Raw genomic sequence first — 26649 nt, forward strand, 5'->3', positions numbered from 1 at the left:
ACAGATTCCCCAGTCCCTTTCTCTGCAGCCTTAGCTGAAATGAATAGAGAGAAGTTTCTCTCCATTCATAAACTGAAGCATCGTAAACAGTTTTTATGTGAATGGACAGAGTCAGTGATCACTGACCATTCGGAAAAGGTATGAGCCGGGTTTAGCGGCTCCAACCTCCGCACTCCATCCTGACAAATTGAGGGGGGGGGGGGGAGAGCGGCACGGAGGGGGACAAGAACGCACGGGGGGGGGGGGGGGGAGCGGCACAAGAACGCACGGGGGAGAGCGGCACGGAGAGGGACAAGAACGCACGGGGGAGAGCGGCACGGAGAGGGACAAGAACGCACGGGGGAGAGCGGCACGGAGGGGGACAAGAACGCACGGGGGGGGGGAGCGGCAATGAGAGGGAGAAGACAGCACGGGGGGAGAGCGGCACGGAAAAGACTTGTAACTCCCCCCACCACCCGATACCTGACTGCCCAGGTATCGGGTGAAGCATCGGAGCATTTCAGTCGAGTACAAGTACTTGGGAAATGCTCAGTATCGGGACATCCCTAATAAAAATCACACTTACAATAAAACAGAGAATCGTCAGCGTTATAAGCATATGAACTCCCGGTCTCGGCCGGGAGTGCGTCACCACGGCTTCCAAGTCCTTAAATTAAATAATTTATCATATGATTTAGTCATCAGATCTGCATTCAGATTTAGATGCCATGAGGGCAAAAGAGGAAGAAAGAAAAGTATTTAAAAAGGCCTTATGACTTCACGATAGCAAAAAATAACAGATCTTAAAATATATTATAAGCCTGGCACTGATGCAATATTCAGTCATTTCAGATGCCAGTGGAAATAAAAAAATAAAAAAAAAGCTGGTTATACAATGTGTGCAAGAAAATTGGGTATGTGACATAGGACAGCCAATAAGGAAGCATTAATATCCAACATGATCTTTTAGAAAACAGGATTACATGGACAAAACGCAAGCACAGGTAGCACGTGCAAACTCTATGCAGATGGTGTCTTGGCCAGGATTCACGGTGCCGGTGCTGCAAGGCAGAAGTGCTACCCACTTGTATTAATGTCCACCCGGTTCTCCTATTTACACAGCTCTGCCCCACAGTCTAACATGAAGACCTGATCCATCTCTGCTGCAATATAACTTACAAGCATCCTCCTTATGCCTGATCTGATCTCTCTACTCTCTTCTACCATCAACATGCTTCTTGCACTGCAGCATACCCACTTGGCATCTTGTACCGCATCTCCCTTCCATATTCTAAGCTCCTTATTAATTTGTGTCCTCTGTAGTCAATCAAATCATTGCTGGTCAAAGCATTTTGCATGATATATCCATATTTGTATCAGGTTTACATTAAAGAATTCCTGGCACCCCCAATAGCAACGTCTAACCTACGATATTGCACTCTGTTCCCGTTATCTCTCATGTCACATAGGCACCGAGGACCCTGGGGCTTATCTATTATGCATATTGACAATTTTTTTTTATATTTTTTTTCGCCATCCACGTTAATTAACTGCACGGCACAGCAAACATCCAGAACTGCGAATGCAAACACACCCTGCAGCAGCAAACATTTATGGAGATGGCAATTTCATGTGCATAAATGGCATTTGCAGAGATTAGAAACCAACAGGAGGGTTCAGCAAAGACTGGCATGACCAGAATGAAAATGAAGAAATTAAAGAGAGGCCGCCGTTCCAATCAGATGATATTTTGGTGCTTCCTGCCAAAAAAATATATATTTTTTTTTTAGGTCACTGGGAACCTGAATTAAATCCAGTTAAAGGCCTACTCCAAGAAAAAAAACAAAAAACAAACACCCCAAGATATGTAAAACACAGTTGAAACGCAAACTAACAATTTTATCAATTATAAGGGTTTGTATCGTTTTAAAGCTCTTAGATCAGACTACCTGTGTTTTATGGCAGTGCCTACCCTTGTCTGTGCCCAAAGTTCCAGAATCATGGCACCTCTATCTGCACTGCTAATGAATATCATACCAACACCCTCCCCGAGCTCTCTTCCACCTTAGTAACACACCCAAGCAATAACACTTCTGCCTAAAGCTTGACGCCCAACTGCTGGTTGGGAAGACCCTTCCCTGGAGCCGTTTCCCACTGGGGCACCAGTCCAGGGCCGATCCGCCCTATAGGCTCACTATGCAAACTGCTTAGGGCCCTGCAAAGCTGCGGAGGGCCCCCCCAAATTACTAGAGGTCCCACCTGGTGAGAAGTCATTTTGGGACCCTCACCCCACTGGCTGCATGGGAGAAGAGGTAAGAAGCCAGCACCCCCCGCTTCTCACTTTAATGCAAGATGTCATTTCCGACAGCAGAACACCCCCTCCCCCCGCTTCTCCACTTTAATCTTTAATGTGACATGTCATAGGGCCCCAGGGAGGTCAGGATCGGCACTGCACCAGTCCCTCCACTGACACCAATGGTATGCTATATCTCCCCCTAACACTAAAGATTGGGCATAGTTTACCCCCAATAATGCCAGGACATTTTCTATTCCCACTGGCCACACTCCGACACCCTAAAGTCTAGAGAACAGCAAACTGGCCCTTTGTGTAGAAAGTTTGGAGGCCCTTGGTTAAAGAGTCACTAGAGGAATTTTTTTTTTTAGCTAAATAGCTTCCTTTACCTTACTGCAGTCCTGGTTTCATGTCCTCATTGTTCGTTTTTGCTTTCATGTTGCTGTAAATCCTCTCTGTTCTGGACACTTCCTGGTTGCCTGTTTCCTGATCACCACAGTACTGGGAGATTTCCCACGGTGGTCACTAATCAAGGAGGTGTGATTACTGTGTGTAAAACAAAACTGGATTGGTGCTGAGGAGTTTTAGACAAAGTATCACTGCTCTCTATTGGCTGACTGCCCTCTAGTGGCTCTCTGTACATCAGAGAACCAGCAAACAACAGCAAAAACGAAACTACACTGCAGGCACATTATATGATTGTTTTTTTATCTATTTTTAATCATTTTTAAAAGGAATCAGTTAACTATTATGTCTCTATGCCCTGTAAACAGTCATTTCAGCTAAAAATTTTTTTTCCTTTAGTGACCCTTTAAGAGTTCTGAGGGGGAAAGGCCACCACCCCCCTTCCTCGGGGCTTGAGCAGTGCATGTTAATAGAATCACAAAGAGATGCAACAGAAGACCTATGCAAGGGCTTGATAAAGGCTTCGAATTGAGAAAACGTATCCCATTTTATTTTACGCGGACCTCATAATTAGGATGGATTGAAAAGATTTCAAAGAGATATGAACTTTTGCACTAGGTGTTCCTCAATGTTCACCCCAGAGTTGTATCATCTGTTGAACGCTCGGTCACGATCAGAGAGGTAGAAGCATAGGACCAGAACAAGTTCCACCCACACTATTCCTTTATTATGGATAGGATCCTTTTAAAGGAAAACACACTCCGATAGTAAAGCCATCAGAACAGAGCCTCACTTCCATTGGTCCAGTGTCATCCCACAGCACACATTATATTACGTCATCCTTGGTGTAGTCACAAAACATCATGGCGCTTTCTACAAGTTCAGTGGGAAGTCCACCATGATACATTGAAGAGAACTTCAGTTGTTGTTCCCTGCATCATTCCACTGTGAGCCCAGGACATCTTGATGAAGCAACCCTTGGGGGGCGTGTCCTTGACAATCTGGGCGTCATTTAAAAGGGAGGATAGTGTTGCCAACTGCCCGTTAATTTACACGCAGCCCGTGAATTTAAAGCGGATCTCCACTCTAAAGTGGAGTCCCGCTGATCGGAACCCTCCCCCCCTCCGGTGTCACATTTGACACCTTTCAGGGGGGAGGGGGGTGCAGATACCTGTCTACAGACAGGTATCTGCACCCACTTCCGGCCCTACGATACGGGCAAAGGACGGGTTTTTCCTCCGCTTCCCGTCGCCCCCCCCCCGTTGTATGCTGGGAACACTCGGCTCCCAGCACACAGCGGGAGCCAATCGGCGGGCGCAGCGCGACTCGCGCATGCGCCGTAGGGAACCGGGCAGTGAAGCCGGAGCGCTTCACTTCCTGGTTCCCTCACCGTGGATGGAGGGGGGAGCAGCAGGGTGACGAGCGATCGGCTCGTCATCTGCTGCGATCACCGCTGGACTCCAGGACAGGTAAGTGTCCTTATATTAAAAGTCAGCAGCTGCAGTATTTGTAGCTGCTTGCTTTTAATATAGTTTTTTAGTGGCACATCCGCTTTAAGCCGATTTTCGGGCTGCCTGTAAATGTCTGACAATGCTACTGTGCATGCGCCGTCCAAAGCCGGCCGGGCTCGAGAAAGCTCGTAGACGCCCAGGCAGCGCATGTGCAGTAACGTAATGGCGCAATTTTTGACTAGAAACCAGTCCTCTTGGCAGTGCTGTGGCGGCACCGGCTTAGTGCACTCACCGGGATGGGGGGGGGGGTGTCATAGGAGGAGTCACTCGTGTGAACTGTGGAGAGGATACTATAGGAGAAAACCAAAGCTGCCAAGCTGGAGCTGTCTGAGCCCTGCACGGTGCACCTGAGAGGAGGTCAGTGACAGTGCCGCCAGGCCAGTCTGAGGTGGGGAGGGGGGAAAGGGTGAAAACAATAATATAAGGGGGCACTGATATAAAAAGGTTCCCCCCTATATTAGTAACCCCCCCTAACCTTAGTGTATTCATATTGTGAAAGGTGGTCTCTAGTCGCCTCACCAGAGCCCCACCTTACATCAGAGTTCCCCCTTAGATCATGATCTGCAGCGTTCCCCTTTACAGTTCCCTTTTACTGTAAGGTCCCTTTCCACTGGGGCAGGAGGCATGGTGGCAGTATAGCACTGCTAAAAATAGCGGCGCTATACCGTCGGAATTGCCACGGTATTTGACCGCTAGCGGTGCGGTATTAACCCCCGCTAGCGGCCGATAAAGGGGCCACATTGCGGGCGGTATTCCCATTGTTTTAAATGGGAAGGAGCGGTGAAGGAGCAGTATACATAACGCTCCTCTCGCCGCTCCAAAGATTGCAGAAGATGTTTTTTCTTTTTTTCTCTCCTGCCAGCGCATCGCCTCAGTGTGAAAGCCCTCAGCTTATCCATATATTTGCAAATGTGTGCAACCAATCCTCTGCTTTTAACATACTAAGTTAGACAGTTGAATTCGGCCTGCAGTTTGTTTGGCAAGTTCGAGCCTGGTTATTTCACTATACAACTTTATTTATTTATACATACTGTTTGCATCAACACGCATCTCATTTAAAGTCCCAACCCTTTCTCTTTTTCACATTGAGAATGCTGGGCAGGAGTTTTTCAGGCGGTATAGCAGCGATATTTTTAGCACTGTACCGCCTGAAAAACTCCTCAGTGTGAAAGGGGCCTAAGAGGGAATCCTGCAGACTGATGCAAGCGGAAACTCTGTGCTGGCTGGGTTATAGTAACCCCTAACCTTCATGTCAAAGGAGAAATATGGTTTTTGACTTTTGTTTAACTTAAACACATTGCTAATAGCACTAGCTATGCGTTTGTAGTTGAAATATTAATATTTGCACTGTTTCGCACTGAAAACTGCAATTTTAGGTACTTTTTTTGCAGTGACAGTCAATAAATTTCATGATTTTTGCCAGCAAAATAAAATTGGTGCCGTTTTGTAAATTTTGGCATCCTGCCAGTAAACTTCACTTCGGGGGGTTGGCAACACTGAAGAAGGAGGAACAGCAAACGGACCTGAGGACGAGGAGCACAGCGCTTGACCATGAAGAGGGCTTTTTCGCAAAATAGATTCAATCATCTTGGTTAGTAAAACATCAAATTAGTAAGAAAATAAATATTTGTTCCAATCCTGTTAGTACACGGTTCGGCCTATTCCCACAACAATAGCTGCGAGTACTAAATTAGCTCTTGCTTTTAGTGCTAAATTATCCAAAGCGATTTCCCCAACAAAAGAATGTATTCTAAGCGATTTACCCCCCTTGGCAGCAAAACCCCAAACACCAAAATAAACAGCTGCGACTGAATGCTAATAGCCGCAAATTAACCGAGTTCTCTTGAATATTTAACACCCTCAAGAATATGAATTGTGGATTAAAAAAAATAAAAAAAAAATAAATAAATAAAAGTAAGCAGTCATTTGAATATTTAAAGTCAATAATTGCAACCTGTGCATAAGTAGGAAGCATTCCAACTTCAGCAATTAGTCAAAGTTCTGACTGTCTAATAAAAAATAAATAAAAAAAGAGAATAGCCCAATTATGCATTAGATTGAAAATCAGGAAGAATGAAAATATTTTCTGTCTCATTCTGTGTAAACAAGGAACAAATGAAAGCAGTACTCCAGTTTAATTAAAGAAGCAGTATGCCGCTTTATTACATGAAGCGTATAAAAAAAAAAAAAAAAAAAAAATAATCAATATACAAGGGCAATTAATATGCTTACCTATGTTTTCTGCACTGGCACAGCGATTAATTTGCATGATCTTGCGACGACACCACCCCCCTCCCCCAGATATTGTGATCTAGGGAAATTGTTTAGAATGGTTTTAGTATTTTTTATTGAATCGTCACACAGTGACAATGTAGTTCTAAAGGCAGAAGTTTTAATTTCACCGTAATGCATTACGGTTAAAAAAAAACAAACAATTATTTTACTTACCCGCGCCTGATGTCGATCCAGCAGTGTGCACCAGAAGAAAGGCTGTCTGGTCGCTCCCTCCCTCCTCATTGGCTCAGACACAGCCCTTGTCCACTATCCTCCTTTAGCCACTTAATGCCTAAATAAACACAATCCAATGTCAGCTACACATCATTGCTCTGTCTGGATCAGCTTCCCGATGTTGGCAATGGTGGACCATGTCCGCACAATGTGTTGGCATAGCCACTTTTAGTGTCCACCACGAGTCTAGTCTCAATGTCATGACCACATTCGGGCGTTAGTGGTCACCCCATAACAGGAAGTGCCTGAACAAAGATATCCATGATAGGATCACAAGGAATCCTTTAAAAATTGCAGATACAAATAAAAATACTTATTTCAAGAACACATTAAAGCGCAGTTCCACCCAAAAGTGGAACTTCCGCTTAATCCACTCCTCGCCCCCTTACATGCCACATCTGGCATGTAATTTTTTTTGGGGGGGAGTGGGGGCTTCAGGAGGAGTGGGACTTCCTGTCCCACTTCCTCCTTCCGCCGAGGGGCTGCTAAGGAGAATAGGCATATCGCCTTTTGGCAGCCCCTCCCTGTAGGCGATCGCCTGGGACACGTGAAAGGTCCCAGGCGATCGCCTGTCCAATTGGATGGCGCAGTGCCGCTCGCGCATGCGCAGTGGGGGCCCGGCCGTGAAGCCGAAAGCCGTCACGGCCGGGTGCCCACACTTGGAATTAAGACGCCGGCCGGAGAGGGGGGGGGGGTTGGAGCGGAGCCCCGGCCGGCGCATCGCTGGAACGTGGAGCAGGTGAGTTTATGTTTATTAAAAGCCAGCAGCTACACTTTTTGTAGCTGCTGACTTTTAATAAACATTAAAAATGACTGGAACACCCCTTTAAAGCTTATTACTAAAGGTTTATTTTTTTCAATAGGTTCCTTTAAGCTAGTGTATTATTGGTTTACTTACCTTTTCCTTAATTTTGCCTTGTAAATGTTTTTTTTTTTCTGAATTTCTCACTTCCTGTTTCTCCTCAGTAAGCTTGCCCCCATCAGAGCCGTTCTGGCTGGGGGTTAGTCAGCATGCTCACCCCCTCCCTTGGGACTACATGCCTGCGGGGACACGCCATGTACGTTCACAGGCACGGGGGTGTCTAAGATGTTGTAGCTCCGCCTCCCGTGCCTTGTTATTGTATTGAATGTGCATATCATCTTAGTATTAAAAAAAAAAAAAAACTATGGGCATGCTGGGGAGGCGGTGATGGGCGTATTATCTGGGCGGCGCGTTTTCACCGAAGGCAGAACTAGAAATGTGAACTAGGCTCGTTCTGTCACACGGCAAAAAAGCAGCACTGCGCATGCTAAGCCTCAGGGAACTGTAGTTCCTTTGATGCCGTGACTTAGTTGAACTGAACGCGCTCAAAAACCTGGAAGTGTAGGAGAGAATCAAGAGAGCAAAGGAAGTAGTAAAATAGCATACTTCTATTACAGGTAATTAAATATTGTATGGATATACACAATCTATATAGCCTATAGATAACATATTTCCCCCAAAATTTTACCTTTACAACCGCTTTAAAGTGGATCTAAAATGATCATACAAGTCAAAAAGCAAGACATTCGTAAGCCAGTTTCCCCGAAAATATCCAGCATTTTTCCTTTCTACCGATTTTAAATCCCATGAACATGGACATTACACCATCAGCCCCTATATTGCTTGGCCACTGCTATTTTGGGAGACCCATCGAAACAAATATGTCCATTTCCAGCCAAAATACAAATTAATCAGAGCAATAAAACAAAGAAGAAAAAAAAAAAATCCACACAACACACACCCCATACTGCAATAATAATAATCTGTACACTGAAAAAAAGCACACCAAAAATCCACAAGGAATATACAGAACACAGCAAAAAGGAACAGAAGCATAATGGAGCAATTATGGGCTTGTGTCAACAAAAGAGCCCAAATTATCATGAACGGCAGACACTGTCATGAATGAGACGCGCAATATTAAATAGCAATTACCCAGCCTGCGAACGTTGAAGAATAAAATGCAACGTTAGGCGCCCACTCCGGTGATAGGAAGCTCAGTGTGAGGCAAGGCAGATATCAGTATTCATGAATAATCAGGATTATTCTGCATCTGAGAGGAAATTAGTTACCTATGTTTCTCAAGTCATGTGACAGCCCCTACTATCGCGGTGACAGGGGATATGCAATTATACACAGCGGAGGTAGCTAAAGGAGCAAACCTAGCCATCAAGTGAAAGCAATCCATGAATTCTTAACCTTAGCCACACAGTAGCTGTCCTAAAATTGGAGTTCTCCCAACCTGCCTTAAAGCCAAACTCTGGTCTAAATATTGGCCACCTAGGAGGTGTTGGGGGGGGGGAAAAAAAAAACACATACACACACTTGTCACCTGTAGTAATTCTTTACCACCACTAGATGTCCTCAGTCTGAGTACTAACACTTGAGAGACTAAGGACTGACCCGCCCCCGAGGGGCATAACCACACCTCCTGAACTTACAGTGTAATGCTACCACTGCTCTCTGTCTCATTAAGGAGCAGACAGAGAAGAACTGAACAGGAAGAAGTCTGTAAAAACAAATAAAAAAAACGCAAACCTGGGGTGAGCCTGTGGGAAGCTCTGGATTATAAATCGGAGATCCCCATTATCTACTTCACTGCCTATTGAGAGTGATTCTCCCAGGTTTCCTGGGAGTATACTCTGACATCTCTGCTATACAACTTCAGCTCTACTTTCTTTTATCACAAATGCCAATGAAACGTCCAAGGCAGGTTTGAGTGCGACAAACTTCTTAGCACAGAGGGTTCCCATTTTACCAATAAAAAATAGGGTCACTTTTATTCCTATTACAAGGAATGTAAACATCCCTTGTAATAGAAACAAGCATGACTGGTCCTCTTAAATTTGAGATCTGGGGTCAAAAAGATCTCAGATCTCATATTTAGACTAAAATGCAATAATAATAAAAAAAAAAAAAAATAATGCCTTTAAGACGTATGGGTGGAAGTAACGCTTTGACGCCGCTTCCGCCCTGCTATGGTATGGAGATGGGTGGGGGCCATCTTCCCCTCACTCGTCTCCATACCCAGCAAGGATGAGGACCTAAGCCTCCGCCGCTACCGACGACTCCAGTAAGCAGCGGAGGGCAAGTGAGAGTGGCGGGAGGGGGGCACACCCTCCCTCTCCCGCTGACGATAACGGTGATCTTGCGGCGAATCCGCTGCAGAGACCACCATTATCGTCTACAGGACCGCTCACTGAAAAGATGGACGTCTCGGTTGTGGCAGCAGCTGCTGCCGTTACCGAGATATCCATCGTTAAAATGCCGCCGTATATATACAGTGGGCGGTCCTTAAGTGGTTAAGAAATACTTACCCTCGCGACCGTTTTTCATGACGAGAAAATTGCCATTTTTTAAATTGGTCATTGAAAACGATCGTGTGTAGGCTCCAGAGCATTTTCACACGTGCTCTTTTTTTTCCCCCTCAACGTTTTTCACGTCATGAAAAATGGTCGTGTGTAGGCTTTAACGCAGGGGAGGGGGAAAAACGCGCATGCGTAGAAGTTATGAGAAAATTTGCATAATCGAGCCCAAAGGGTGGCGCCATTCGAATGGAACTTCCCCTTTATAGTGCCATCGTACATGTTGTACGTCACCGCGCTTTGCTCGAGCATTTTTTTTTTCACGATCGTATGTATGCAAGGCAGGCTTGACAAGATGACATTAAAAATGGTCGTGTGTACGCGGCATCAGAGGTTTAAGAGATATCCAAGGTAGCTACTTTCTTTTCTCCATAGCAGGTCCTATCATATCATTGATGATTGAATAGTCTGTGGTAGGTACCACCATTTGGTTCAGAATACTTATTTTTTTGGTTTTCCTCCTCTAAAAAAAACTTAGGTGCATCTTATGGAGCAAAATAAATGGTAAGCACTGGCCAGGCCCTGTGGCCTGGTAGACAAAAATTTCCCCAGACTAAAGCCTTATTATAGGCTTACCTGTAGTCAAAAGTGGTCTGTAAGGGTTTACAACACTAAATCCTCCTATTCTTTACAGCCAAGCAAGCTGCCACCTTCGCCTCTGTTTGATCTGCAGTTGCCATGGTGCTGCACAAGATCCCTTATGACAGCAGCCAATTGGACTGAATGCACAAGCAAAATGTGACAGTGGTTATTCACAGCATGCTTTGAATGTAACCATTTTAATTGTTGGGTTTAGTGCTGCTTTAAAGGTGATACTAAAGTCATTTTTGTTGTTGTTTAAATATAACAAATATGTTATACTTAACTGCTCTGTGTAATGGTTTTGCATGAAGCAGCCCCGATCCTCCTCTTCTTGGGTCCCTCCATTGTGCCGAGTACCCCCACAGCAAGCAGCTCGCTATGGGGGCACCCAAGCCACTGCTTTGTGTCCATTCAAACATGGAGCCGTGGCTTGGCCCCGCCCCCTCTCTCTGCTCATTGGCTCACTATGCAAACCTGCTGGAGTGATGGGGGCTTGGAAGGTTAGTATCAGCTGGAACAGAAACCGGGGTGCCTGCAGGCAGTTGGGGCACAGGAGCAATTCCCCCGGGAAAGCTGGAAGAGCCCATTACCTTCTGATCAGAACATTCTACTTTGTCTGGCTATGGATTGGGAAGGCAGGAGGTCCACGGTGCCTGTGCCCCCCTAGGAATGGTCACCCTAGGGGTGCACTTACTAACACTTGGGTGTTGGACCCCACTGTGTGAACGGAAAACATGGTCACACAGCACTAAATTGCTTTCTTTCTGCACCTCATTGGCTGGGCCTTTTGGCTTAAGTCCACGGGGTCAATAATCCACAGGGTCAATAGTGATAGAACTGATCAGCAATAAGTAGCATGCAAGTGTGAAATAAAGCCCGGCACACTCCCAGGATGTTTGCAAAGTTCACTACTTAAGCCCGCTGGGGCCATTAGGGAAGGTAAGTTAACCACTTCAATACTTTTTCACCCCCAGGCCAGGCCAATTTTTCGCCTTTCAGCGCTCTTGCACTTTCAATTGCGTGGTCAAGCTACGATGTACCCAAACTAAATTATCATTTTGTTCGCACAAATAGAGCTTTTTTGGTGGTATTTATTCACGACTTTGTTTTAATTTTTTTGCGAAAAAAGCGGAAATGGGGAAAAAAAAAAAAAAATATCTTTTTATTTTATAAGAAATCCAATAAAATCGAATTTTGTCATAAATTTAAACCAAAATGTATTCTGCTAAATGTCTTTGATAAAAATGTCTTTGGCCCGGTCAATATTCGCTCCATAGGAAGCACAAACATTTCCCCCCTATTTCCTATTTATTTTCTCTCCCACTTCTTGTGACTATTCACTTGTGTGTTTTTTTTCAATGGATGAAAAGCGTGAGTCCTCAGGCTCACCTTAGCATCTGGGGGGGGGGGGGGGGGTGGGAAGGACGATGTGTGGCCTCTGTGGGGGGGGGGGGGGAGGAGGAGTCTCTTCATGAGATCTTCTTTGACCTAGTATTATAGTTTGACCTTGGCTATCCCAAAAGAACGGGGTCTACCAGGCCTTCTGGCTAGGCAGACCATGTAAACCCATGTCCCCATCAGGAGCTTTGCATCCTGGGGGTCAGGGTAGAAGTCCTACTCCTTCGGGGGGGTGGATAAAGTATCCCTGAGTTTTCAAGGATCGCCTAAAGGCAGACAGTGTAGGAGCTGACCAGTCATACTGGGTTAGGGAGTTCCAGAGGATGCAAGAGGGAAGAACTGAAGACTAGCATTGGAGGAGATGACTACAGAGCAAGAGGTCTTAGGAGGAGCGGAAAGGACAGTTTGGGCAATATCTCAAATTGCAGTTTGTGATGTAGTTGGGGGCAGAGTTATGCATGGCTTTGTACGTTGTGGATGGCTTTGAATTTTATACGCTGGGCTAGTGAAAGCCAGTAAAGGGATTGGCAGAGTTCCTGATCATTCGACCACTGATTGGCAGCCTAGCGCTCACATGATCAGGAGCTCCGCGTAAATGGTGACCTGGAGCAGTCAGTGACCGCTTAGTCAGTGTGCTGGGAGCACGCTTTCAGCGCAGAACAGCAATGCATCATGAACGAATAGGTGTGGCACATGGTCATTAATACGTTCGGCGAGGGATTAAACACAAAGTTCCATCAACTGTCCCTATAGACTTTAGATAAAGGTGATGTCACAGCTAACTGTGAGCTCGGTGTGGCAGTGTGTTCTTCTGGGACTGTGAACTGGAACATCGCCGCTGTCCGCAGAGACAAAAGCGAAGCATCAGCTCCCCTAGTAACAGAGCTACGCTCAGAAGAGACACAACAAGGCCATTATCAGAAACATAAACATTCCACGCCGCGCCCTGCGCACCGAGGTAACAACCTAAGGCAGGCCGGTACTTAATAGGATTGCACACTGTTTAATTATAGACAAGCCAGCTAAAGCCTGCCATTCACTCAGATCAGCTTACTGTTTGCTACATGATAACCAAACATAAAGAATACCCTTCTATTTTACCGGCACAAGTGTCAATCCAAATCCATAAACAATCAGCACTGAGCCAACTTAAAGACGAACTCCGATAAACACTGCTAAATACAAGACGGGAGAGAAGGCTTTACATTTCCCTTTTAAAAGGGTCCCCATCATTAGAAAAGCATGGGGGCTGCCATTGCTGACCACTCCTTTGACACGTACGCCGCCAAAGCATTATTTTTTTTTTTAATTCACGTTTTAGGTCTGAAGATTAGTTAAAACTTCCAAACATTTTCTCAAAGCAGAGACCCTGAAGAATAAAATGGTCACAAGTGCACGTCAAACCATTTTTATTCCCCCATATAAAATACACCAAAACCCTCTTTCACACTGGGGCGCTTTTCAGTCGTTTTAGTGCTAAAGATAGCGCATCTCGTGCCCAAAAGTGACACCAGAGGGGGGAGAAACCAAAAGTTTAATTTTTGGGTGGCACTCTGCTTTAATGCATTTTATGCTTTAAAGCGGGCATCTGCTGACTTTTTATAAATGGACACTTACCTGTCCAGCACACCCGCGATGTCAGCAGCCGAAGCCAAGAAATTGCTCGTCTCTCGGCTGCCCCCACCACCATCCTCGGCAAAGGAATCAGAAGTGAAGCGTTGCGGCTTCACTGCCCGGTTCTACTGCGCAAGCGCGAGCATCCTCGCTGGTCCCTGCTGTCTCCTGGGACCAGTGTGCTTCCCAGAAGACAGCGTGGGAGGGTGGGGCGTGACTGCTGCTGGAGTATATTCCTGGAAGTGGGTGCAAATACCTGTGTTATACAGGTATGTGCACCCCCCTCCCCTTTGAAACGTGCCAAATGTGATACCGAAGGGGGGGGGGGACCAGAAGTTAAATTTTTGGGTGGAACTCTGCTTTAATGCATTTTATACTTTAAAGAGGGAGTTCACCCGAAAAAAATGTTTTAACATTAGATTGATGCTCATTTTGTCTAGGGGAATCGGGTGTTTTTTTTTTTTTAAATCGAAGCAGTACTTACCGTTATAGAGATAGATCTTCTCCGCTGCTTCCGGGTATGGTCTTCGGGAGTGGGCGTTTCTATTTGATCGACAGGCTTCCGACGGTCGCATACATTGCGTCACTAGTAGCCGAAAGTCGGTGCGGCTCTATACGGCCCTGTGCACCGACGTTCGGCTACTTTCGGAAAATCGTGACGCGATGTATACGACTGTCGGAAGCCTGTCAATCAAATAGGAACGCCCAGTCCCGCAGCCCATACACGGAATGGCGGAGAAGATCTCTCTCTAAAACGGTAAGTACTGCTTCGATTTAAAAAAAAAACACCTAAATTCCCCTTGACAAAACGAGCATCAATCTAATGTTAAAAAATGAACTTTTTGGGTGAACCTCCACTTTAAGGTGAAAAACCTATGCTGCAACGCAATTGCACAGAGCAGGTAAGTATAGACATGTTAATGGTTAAAAAAAAAAAAAAAAACACAACCCACAACACACACACACACAAAAAATAAATAAAGTTTACACCCTCTTTCAGCTAGTAAAAGCAAACAAGACATAAAAGGTGAATAGATAAACACATCGTTTAACAACAAATCTGTTGCACTTCGTTACATGTTCTCAAAATATGTAACTAAGGAAAGGAACAAAACTAAAAGATTTGTTACAATGAGCTTATTCAATACCGATGTAACAGACAGGAGGCTTTTCAAGTTTAAAATTCAGAACAATGGACTGTGGCTGGGAACAGCTGGCAGCATGGGCATCTGTCATAAGAAGTGGCTCAACCTTGCAGCTGTTGGGAAACTACTACAGATCCCATCCCAGACCACAGGCTGACTGTACAGAGCGTGGAGATGATTAGCTGGGCTCAAGTTTACCAGCAGGGAATGCAGATTGCAGACTATTCAACCATCCGATTTATAGCAACCAAGAGATTCTGGGACCCATTTAAAATGGTTTAGGTTGGCCATACATGTTCAATCCTCTTGTACAATTTCCCTTGAAATTTGCCAAAAAACATAATATGGAGGTCAAAAACTAAACAACTTTTAATTGCATCCAATTAGGCAGGTCCTTGCACTACATAGTTTAAAGAGGAAATAAACCCTCACATTTTTTTTTTAAAAAAAACCCTGCAAGAGAAAGGCATAACGAGCTAGTATGCACAGAGGTGCCAAAGGTGGCACCAGAGGGGGGGGGGGGGACAAATCGGTGGAAGTTCCACTTTTGCGTGGAACACAGGTTTTTTTTAAAGAAAAAAACCTTCGGGCTTTACAACCACTTTAAGGTAGATCTAAAAGGAAAATTGTGCAAGAAAATTGAACATGTACAGCCAGCCTCAGAACACCTTTAGTTCTCTCAATTTCACAATTCAAAAAAGTTGCTTTCAAGCTCAACATAGAACTGAAGGCAAAACTCTGCCCCCCCATTTCTGGACAGAAGAAGGGAGGGATTTGCCACCCGTGTCCCAAAAAAAAAGGGGGGGGGGTTCATTTCACTTACTGTCCCATAGCCAAAACAGGGAGGGGTAGGAAATCCCTTCAAAGTAATGGAATCATTGGCCGTCACCAGAATTAGTGTCCCTTTTGCAAGATATCCTCTATTCCTGTTCTGGTGACTCAAAATTTGTATTGTTTCCCCACAATTAGTCATAACAGTCACCAGGACAAATAGAGAGGGTCAATCTCCCTCAAGCGGTTTGCCTCTGGTTATACTTTAACCACTCGCCGACCACCTTCTGCATATATACTGTGGCAAGGCGGCTTGGCTCGATGTCCACCGGCCACCTGCGATTGCGGTGAAGTGACAGAACAGGGAACTGCTTTTGTAAAGGCAGATCCCCATTCTTACAGGAGAGAGAAAGACCAGCTGTTCCTAGTGATCAGGAACAGCGATCTCTCTCCTCATCCAGTCAGTCTGTCCCCCCCAACAGGAACACCTCCCTAGTAAACACTTAACCCTATTGATCGCCCCCTCGTGTTAACCCCTTCCCTGCCAGTGTCATTTATACAGCGATCAGTGCATTTTATAGAACTAATCACTGTATTGGCATCACTGGTCATCAAAAAGCGTCACTTAGCCCTGGTTCACATTGCAGCGATTTGACACGTCGAATTGCATTCCAAATCGGCGATTATAGAAAATTTGAGAGCATGGTTTCCACATTTGTTGTCAGAAATTCACACACACACACACACACACACTTTTTCTTACTGTACCTGAGCCCAATCCAAACCAGTGATGTGCACGAGCGCAGCTGCTCCAGCCGTCGTCTCTCTCCTCATTGGAAAGATCGATAGCAGTGGGAGCCAGTCCCGCTGTATGTCAATGGACGCAGCAGAGGAACTCGAGAGCGAGCCTACATGGGTGTCCTCAGGGAAAGCAGCTTTCTGTGGGGGTACCCGATTAGGATGAGGGGCCTGGAGCATCCGCAGGGAACCCCAGAAGAGAATCGGGGCTGCTCTGTGCAACACGATTGAGCAGGTAAGTATAGGCATGTTATTTTTATAAACACACACACACACACACACACACACACACACACACACAGGTTTACAACCCCTTTAAGCTTTGGCAAAAAATAAATACAAATTTTAAATCTGAAGCCGATTGGTTTCTATGCAGAGCGGCTCCATTTTTAGTAAATTACACAACTGTCCAGTGACGGTTCGTCCATAGAGGGCGCTGGAGTGCCGCCCCCTCTGGCTCTCACACAGCCACTGAAATACATAGATTCATGCATTGCATGAATCTATGTATTTTTGCTGCTGCTGCCCACTATTCAGATGGCCGGATGCTAAGCGCTGGCCATCTGAATAACGGCAGCTGGTTGGCTGTGTGGAAGTGCCTATCAGACATCGAGGGACGATAGAAGCACTGCTGACCCCAGAAAGGCAAGTGCCAGGGAGGGGGGGGGGGGCATTTTACAGGTCACAGTGGCAGCATTTTACTGGGCACAGTGGCGACAATTGCGGGGCACAGTGGCTAGAATTGATGGGCACAGTAGTAATTGATGGCACATACAGGTCACAGTGGCATTTTACTGGGCACAGTGGCGACAATTGATGGCTGGGCACAGTGGCGACAATTGATGGCTGGGCACAGTGGCGACAATTGATGGCTGGGCACAGTGGCGACAATTGATGGCTGGGCACAGTGGCGACAATTGATACAGTGAGGCTGGGCACAGTGACTGCGTTTAATGGCATGGCACAGTGGTGACAATTGATGGCACAGTGAGGCTGCGTTTGATGGCATGGCACACTGAGGCTGCAATTGTTTGTTTATTTTTCGTTTGCGCCCCCCAAAAATTTTGAGCATCAGCTGCCACTGTCTGCTTTATCTCTGCAGCCACTGCGTCCCATTTGAGATGAACAGGACTGCTGCACTGGGGATGCATGGAAAGCACCTGTGCATTTCCATGCAGGTAAATACGGTCTTCCACGGGTGTAGCTGTAGTGTGCCCTGTGTGAATGAGGATTTAAAGCAAATTGAATTTTAGCAAAAGGGTGAATATATTCTTTAAATACTCGGCTTTCCCACCTTGCTTTTGGAATATGCTGGGATTTGTAATTTCTCAACAGCTTCCAGGATCAGCTGCTCCCCCCCTCCCCACTTTTTTTTTCTTTAAAATTTACAGATACCCGCACCCCCAGATTCATGTTGCAGGCAAATTGCTTTAAGACAGGTTCCCTTGAAGTTTTACCATGTACGGATACAGTCTGACCATACAGCACATTCTTTGTACAATTACATTTCCCACAACTTTGTAATGTGTATGGTGAGCCTAGGGGAGAATGGTCCCCCTTGGCCTTGTACATACTGGATACAGGGCTTCACTTTATGAAAGGCCAATGTGTACAGTAAGCTTTTGCAAAGCTTCTGTACGATTGTAAGACTTCATAACCACTAGTTTTTAAGATGCATTAAGGGCCGGTTCACACTAGTGCAAAGTCAGACATTGCATGCGATTCGCACCGCAGTGCTGATCACATGCGATGTCCGCACAAAGGGAATTCAGCCATAAACTGTATTGTACAAGACCCTTTTTTTTGTCCGCACCAGACTCGGATGCGATCAGATTCTGCAAATCGTGCTGTGTTTTGTAAACTGATTGCGGGGTGTCATCAACATAAGTATCAACAGGTTTGCGATTTAGACGCGGTGCGGATTTGCATCTAGTGTGAACCGGCCCCAAGACACTGATCTCTCTCATTTGAAAGCCTGTAAAGCAAACTTCAGTTACAGTCTGGGAATGTCAGGGTTTGTTCACACCATGTCCATTGATCTGCATTGATCAATGCAGGCTCAGGGCAATGACACATGGAAAAGAATGGCTATGTGCCCTGTTCACACCATACAGGTGCATGGCATACAAATGTAGGAGACCTGCATTTCGCACAACAAGTTAGGCTCCTTTCACACAGGCTCATCGGGGGAATCGATTCGTTGATCCCTGCACACTGTGCAGAGACAGACCTGTGAGAGCCCTATTCTCCTCCATGTAGAGATCGCATGAAAAAACAGACCACCAGTCCATTTTCATCCGATCCCATCTGCCAGACGGATTGGAAAATAGGGTCACCATCCATCTAGATTTCACGGACAGGATCGGATAGCAGAGGAGTGAGTAACTTCTCTATAGCGCTACAAATGCTCACAATCCCAAGTTGCGGCAGCATGTATGCTTGTGGGTGCCATTTTTTATGCCCCCCAAATATGAAGCGATTCTGCTGCGATTGTCACAAAACACAAGTTTTATAAACACGCTTTACTCGTCACCCGAAAAGAGCACAAGCTTCTCAGGCGACAAAGCTCACATAGGGCAGCCCATAAAATGAATGGGGGCTGCCCTATGTGCAACACGCAAGTCGTGTGTAAATCGCTTAACCAAAATTGTGAGCGGAAACGCTTGTTCCCACCATGCAAAAGTGTGAATGTGGCCTAACAGATGGGACTATAATACCCCCCTTTTTTTTTTTTGGGGATGAAGAAGGGTCTTTAGTTCGGGGGCTTTAAATATGTTGAGCTGCTAACCCAGAACAAAATATATGGACAGCTGATTGCACTTCCTATGTTCCCAACATGTGCGATTATACATATTGCTGAACCCAGAGGGTCAGGAGGTTGGCAATAGCAGCTCTTGCATATCTTTTTCTTAGAAACAATTTGCATTAAAGGAATGACAAAATAAAAAAAAATTGCAAAGGCTGCCCTGAAAATGCCAATTACCTGGCGAAGCTGATCCTCTGCCTTGGGACACGCACCATGGATAGGTTTGTAAACTAGGAGCCAACTTCACTTGTGTTGTAGGTTGGTGAATCAAAGCTATAGGATTAATGCGGCAGCCAGGCAACTAGCATTTACAAACAGTGCTCAAAAGAGGAAGCACATTGTGCCTTATATGGGTTTTGCTAGGCCATTGTATGTATTGTTTAGCAGCCTTGATATTGTAAATGCAAACCTGAAAAGGGACTGCAATGTCACTCTTGCATAGGTATGAATGGAGCCTCGGTGCTGTTGGTCTCCACTTGCCAGTTCCTGTTCAAATGCACATAGTCCTGCAATGGCTGCAACTCATTGGCCCAGATTCAGTAAGCAATTGCGCCTGCGTAACCATAGGTTACGCAGCGCAATTTCTCACTTGCGCCGGCGTAACGAGTTCTCCCGATTCAGAGAACTCGTTACGCCGACTGCAGCCTAAAATCTGCGTGGCATAAGGCTCTTATGCCACGCAGATTTTAGGCTGCATTCTTGCGTTGACCGCTAGGGGGCGCTCCCATTGTGGTCAGCGTATAGTATGCAAATTGCATACTTACGCCGATTCACAATGTTGCGCGGGCTCTGCGTACGCAAGGTACAGAGTTTCCGTACAGCATCTTTAGCGTAAGGCTGCCCCTTCTAATAGTAGGGGCAGCCAATGCTAAAGTATAGCCGCCGTTCCCGCGACGTGAAATTTGAATTTCACGTATTTTGCGTAAGTGATTCGTGAATGGCGCTGGACGCCATTCACGTTCACTTTGAAGCAAATGACGTCCTTGCGACGTCATTTGCCACAATGCACGTCGGGAAAGTTTCCCGACGGAGCATGCGCTCTACGCTCGGCGTGGGAGCGCGCCTAATTTAAATGATTCCCGCCTCCGGCGGGATCATTTACATTGCGCGCGCTTACGCCGGGCAATTTTGCCGGCGCGCCCTCGCAATTTACGGAGCTACTGCTCCGTGAATCGAGGGCAGCGCAAAATATTTGCGTGGGCGCAGGGCAAAATCGCTGCCCTGCGCCTCCGCAAATATAGCGCAGGTCTTTTTGAATCTGGGCCATTGTTTGGAGTTGTTTGGAGTGGCCTGGCCACCGCATAACAGGTAGCGCCTTAAAGTGGAACTAAACTCAAAAAATCAACGGGGGAAAAAAAACACACACACACAAAGAAGTTGCTAGCAGGCAGATTTTCATTGCAGAAGATAGTGTGAGTGTGTGTGTGTGTGTGTGTGTGTGTGTGTGTGTCTCAAATGTATATATTATGTTGTTTTATATATTACATTTTTTTCAAGTAATGTCTTACTGCCAGCAATGTTTTGTGCAGCACAGTGTAGTCATGGCGACTGCTGCATGCCGGGATGAATTAACTCCCATGAGCATCCGCGGGAGTTATGTCACCCAATCTAGTTAATCTAAGATGCTGATCCTGGAGAAAACTAGGCAAAGATGTCAGTGGCAGTGACAAAGGAAACTGCAGCCATCGCAGTGCTGTAGTAGGGCACTTTGTCAGGCAAGTCTGCCATAATGTGCAAACATGTTGTGCCTACTTGCATATGATGGCAAGTACCCTGGGTACCAACACCAGAGTTTAATTCTACTTAAAGCGGGGGTTCACCCCAAAAAAATGTTTTAACATTAGATTCAGGCGAGTTGTTAGAATCACAATCGGGTGTTTTTTTTTTTTTTTTTAATCGTTGCCGTACATACCGTTTTATAGTTCACCACGGCTTCCGGGTATACTCTGCGGGACTGGCCGTTCCTAATTGATTGACAGGCTTCCGACCGTCGCATACAGCGTGTCACGAGTTGCCGGAAGAAGCCGGACTGCGAGTCGGCTCTATACGGCGCCTGCGCACCGACGTTCGGCAACTCGTGACGCGCAGTATGCGACGGTCGGAAGCATGTCAATAAATTAGGAACGCCCAGTCCCGCAGATTATACCCAGAAGCCGCGGTGAACATATATCTATAAAACGGTATGTACGGCAACGATTTTAAAAAAAAAACACCCGATTGTGATTCTAACAACTCGCCTGAATGTAATGTTAAAAAATTTTTTTGGGGTGAACCCCCGCTTTAAGGGAATATCACATCCCATGTGGCTGGTTCACATGCATGCCTCATAATTTAATTGGGAAGGATATGTGCCCATTCACACCTACACATGTGCGTTACTACATGGAGCTGCATGCAACAACAGTGGGAATCCAGCATTATACAAGGACATTCCTGGAAGGTTTTCCCAGGTTTTATAGTAATGAAAATTGGCAGATGTGAAAATGTGTCGTTATTGTTTACATAACCTAATTTCTGCAGTCACAGATGATGATGACCATAGTGATACAAGTTCTTATATTGATACATTTCAGGAAGAGGTTTGGAACATTTGTAATTGCAAAGGGAAACATATAAAAACTAGAAACATAAGTCCGGGTGTACAGTCCTCCTTCACAAGTCCAGGCAACCAGGCACAAACCAAGCCCAGCTATAAACACCTCATCCTGGGTGACAGTTTATCCCCCCAGGCATGGAGCTGTCACCTATAACATGACAGAGCTGCAAGTCACAACATGACCTCCTTCACTACTCCAGTATCCTAACATAGTCACCTGGCACAGACTCTCCCCTTCAGGGGGGCAAAGGGTCCTCAACAATACCAGCTTCAGCATCTCAGAGACACCTCCAATACTGGCACAGGGGGGCCCCAACAATACCAGCTTCACCACCGAAAAAAAAAAAAAAAAGTCACCTCCAACACTGGCACAGATCCTCCACTTCTTGGGGGCAGAGGGTCCCCAACAAATCTTCAGCATCTCTAGAGTCATCTCCAGATTTCCCTGTGCCACTTCAGCATCTCAGACACCTCTGATACAGGATCCTTCATTTCTGGGGGCTAAAAGATGCCCCCTTACCCAAAGTCACTTTTAACACTGGCACAAATTATCTACTTCTCATGGAGGAAAATAACCCCAACAGTCACCTCTGATACTGGCACAGACTGCACTTCTAGGGAGCAACATTACCAGCTTCTCTCCCCTGCTTAAAAATATCAATAGTCACCACTGACCCAAATCATGCCCTCCACTTCTGGGTGCAGAAGATCCCTAACTCATATTTTAACCCCCCCCCCCCCAACATATGTGGGATTGTGTGGAAGATATTCCCATAGACAAATAGGGCTTTCTGTACAAAAATCCCAGCATGCGACACCCTCTTCCCCCCCCAAATAGAAACTTTAATTTCTCTAAAAAAAAAAAAAAAAATAACAACTGGCAGACAACTACAAGAAATGATACATGTATTAGGTGTCCTGAACACAGTGATAGAGGGATCATTGCAGTGCCATGAGCACCCCGACACCATCCACTGCCAGCACCCCGACACCATCCACTGCCACCATCATCTTCCTGCCAGCCCCCCCCCCCCTCCACTGCCCCCCCATCATCTTCCTGCCCCCCCCCCCCTACACACCATCCACTGCCCCATCACCTTCCTGCCAACCCCCCTACACCATCCACTGCCCCATCACCTTCCTGCCAACCCCCCTACACCATCCACTGCCCCATCACCTTCCTGCCAACCCCCCTACACCATCCACTGCCCCATCACCTTCCTGCCAACCCCCCTACACCATCCACTGCCCCATCACCTTCCTGCCAACCCCCCTACACCATCCACTGCCCCATCACCTTCCTGCCAGCCCCCCTACACCATCCACTGCCCCATCACCTTCCTGCCAGCCCCCCGACACCATCCACTGCCCCATCACCTTCCTGCCAGCACCCCGACACCATCCACTGCCCCATCACCTTCCTGCCAGCACCCCGACACCATCCACTGCCCCATCATCTTCCTGCCAGCCCCCCGACACCATCCACTGCCCCATCACCTTCCTGCCAGCCCCCCCCCCCCCCACACCATCACCTTCCTGCCAGCCCCCCGACACCATCCACTGCCCCATCACCTTCCTGCCAGCCCCCCGACACCATCCACTGCCCCATCACCTTCCTGCCAGCGCCCCGACACCATCCACTGCCCCATCACCTTCCTGCCAGCCCCCCGACACCATCCACTGCCCCATCACCTTCCTGCCAGCCCCCCCACACCATCCACTGCCCCATCACCTTCCTGCCAGCGCCCCGACACCTTCCACTGCCCCATTACCTTCCTGCCAGCCCCCCCACACCATCCACTGCCCCATCACCTTCCTGCCAGCCCCCCCACACCATCCACTGCCCCATCATCTTCCTGCCAGCCCCCCCCCCCACACCATCCACTGCCCCATCATCTTCCTGCCAGCCCCCCCCCCACACCATCCACTGCCCCATCACCTTCCTGCCAGCCCCCCCACACCATCCACTGCCCCATCACCTTCCTGCCAGCGCCCCGACACCTTCCACTGCCCCATTACCTTCCTGCCAGCCCCCCCACACCATCCACTGCCCCATCACCTTCCTGCCAGCCCCCCCACACCATCCACTGCCCCATCACCTTCCTGCCAGCCCCCCCCCCCCACACCATCCACTGCCCCATCACCTTCCTGCCCCCCCCCCCCCCACACCATCCACTGCCCCATCATCTTCCTGCCAGCCCCCCGACACCATCCACTGCCCCATCACCTTCCTGCCAGCGCCCCCGACACCATCCACTGCCCCATCATCTTCATGTCAACCCCCCGACACCATCCACTGCCCCATCATCTTCATGTCAACCCCCGACACCATCCTCCTCTATCCGCCCTTGTAGTATCCGGAGACTTTGTGCTCCATGAGCTCCAATCACATCATCCCCGAAGCTCCGCACGTTGTATGGGATGAGATCACTGATCATGGCCCCCCCGGGCCCCCGGCAGCTCCATGCATTGCTCCGGACTGGATGGGAAGTGCGCCCAGCCACGCAGGATGCTGCAATCTCCCCTCCCCCAAATCAGGACCGCTACTTACCCCTATGGTCAGTGTGTGTGCCGGGGTGTCATCCTCCTTGGGGGGCCGGGGGGACACAGATTGCCGGTGATGCCAGATCCCCGGGTGCCGCACTCAGCCTCCCCCACCACTGATCTGTTACTGAGAGCTTTGAACGGTCTGCTAGAGGAGGAGGAAGGCTGTGACGTGTATATACGTCACGCTATATTTCCCAGCGACTGGGCGCCCTCTACAGGCAGACGTGGGTAACAGCAGGTGACCTGGAAGCATCTGCTCCTCTAACATTGAGCTGGGGGGAGGAGAGAAACACAATGCAATACACAATATAAACAATGCAATACACAATATAAACAATGCAATACACAATATAAACAGTACAACACACAACACCACCTACTGTTATTTGTTTATGTATTTGTTATAGGACAAATAGAATGAAAAATAGAAATGGAAAAATGAAACAGGGTTCCAGCTTTAAAGTTCAACCATAAAAAATGACAGTTCCATTTAGAAAAAAAAAAAAAGATAAATGACAGAGAGCTCCAATAAAAAGACACTAAACGATGACAGTTCTACTTTAAAAAGATACATAAAAAATCATAGTTTCACTTAAATGTAAGTTCCACATAAAATAGCCCAACGCCAGACAAAGTTTTATTTTTATCTTTGATTTATTTTTATATATTTATGGTTTTGGGGCTCGTTCACATTACGTTTAGTCTCTGAAGTGTGATCCACACTCGCATCACTCTTCAGAGAGAATTTTACAGGCAGTGAGGAGGCACTGTATCACCTTCTTACTGCCTACTTTAACCCCTTCAACCCTAAACTAGTACATAGAAACATAGAAAAAGGCAGCAGAAACAGACAGAGTAGTCCATCGAGTCTGCCCATTTTTTTTTCCGTGAACTTTTTTTTCTGAGTATTGATCTGTGTTTGTCCCTCAAAATCAAACAAACAAATCCTTATAGTGGAGAACTGCTGGAACCCCTGTCAGGTTTTTATTGTAGTCTGTGTCCAGACTGGGGAGATTAGAATATTTTACAGTTGTCATGAGAACACAAAAAAAGATGCCGACAAAAGAAAAGAAAGAAAGGCGCACCAGCCTAGTGTGTTACCGTTGACAGTTTTAATGAAATAAAATAGTAATGGAAAACTACTCACAAGAGAAATGACATATTAGGCTTGTCAACAACGATGTGGTAGATACCCCTCGAACCACACTCCAGAATAAGGGGGATAGAGGTGTGACACTGCCGGCTGACGCGTTTCGAGGCGACAAGGACCTCTTCATCAAAACGCAGCAGTGCAGACCCTTCCACAGTCACCCCTTTATATACATATACACATGTGCACATTTCCCACCTACCTCAGACCACAGAGCACCTCCCAGGGGCCGTCCAGACTCCTCCCAAACCAGAAAGGGCAGTCCTGGATGTCACATACCCTTTCTGGTTTAATAGGTGCAACTAGAGTCTCTATAAATGGCATCAACTCAGAAGGATGAAAAAGGTCCTGCTGTGCACCTTGCAATTTCAGGTGGGCGTATGAATCTCTAGTGTTTGAGTACCCCTGAAGGTGACTTAAAGTACCTGGCACCTGATAGTTAATGTTGGCCAGCTTTCGGTGGGGCCCTTTTTTTATGTGGTGCACATGAACAGTCCCTTCAATAGTGTGGGTAGAGAATGGCAGATTGGCTGTGAAGTGAGAGCAGTCTCTTTTTGGGTTAACAGTGTGTAGCGGGTATGCAGGTCATATAGTTAAGCTCACTACTCCCGAGTCCCGGGCAGGCAACTAGTCTGGTCCCAATGGCTTGGCGATCAGCAGGTTCCAGAAGCCAGGTCTTGTATCTTCACACAGTACAATTCTTGACAAACCCTCTGCATACTGATATACACCTGTTCCAGCAAACTATGCAATGAAAAACAGGGAATTTCACTTCACATTTTGAAATACTTGTTTAAGCCGGCCAGCTGTGTCAAAGTATAACTACATGTACAAGCTGCAAAGTCCAGGATCAAAGGGAAGAGGGATGTCACTCTAGGAAGGGTGTCTGGAAATGTAACTCTCCTCAGAATAGGAAGAGCAGGTGCAGGCTAAGCATAAGCAATCGGGTGAGGAGAAAATTCTGGTCAGCCGCATTTAAAATCAATGCCTTTATTAAAAAGGGGTAATAATCCAAAAAATGCAAGCCACAGCAAACAACGGAATACAGGAGCTGACGCGTTTCACACTTTCAAAAGTGCTTATTCATAGCTATATTTATCTCAGGATTACTTGAAAATTATATATATATATATATATATATATATATATATATATATAT

At 46.6% G+C, this 26649-nt stretch overlaps 1 protein-coding gene across 4 annotated transcripts in view; it reads right to left on the reverse strand.

The window, feature by feature from the left end:
- The window catches only part of NIN (ninein), a 176171-nt gene extending 151667 nt beyond the window's left edge, over window positions 1-24504 (reverse strand). For 2 of the 4 annotated variants that reach the window (XM_040332070.1, XM_040332071.1), the window contains exon 1: window positions 24345-24503. The gene's annotated coding sequence lies outside the window, so the exon portion shown is untranslated. Of the gene's footprint in view, window positions 1-24344 lie in introns of all 4 variants that reach the window. The other 2 variants (XM_040332073.1, XM_040332072.1) reach the window with 2 other exon arrangements.
- Between the last annotated feature and the right edge of the window lie 2145 nt (window positions 24505-26649).

The sequence above is a fragment of the Rana temporaria genome, chromosome 13, assembly GCF_905171775.1.
Source record: "Rana temporaria chromosome 13, aRanTem1.1, whole genome shotgun sequence".
NCBI lineage: Eukaryota > Metazoa > Chordata > Amphibia > Anura > Ranidae > Rana > Rana temporaria.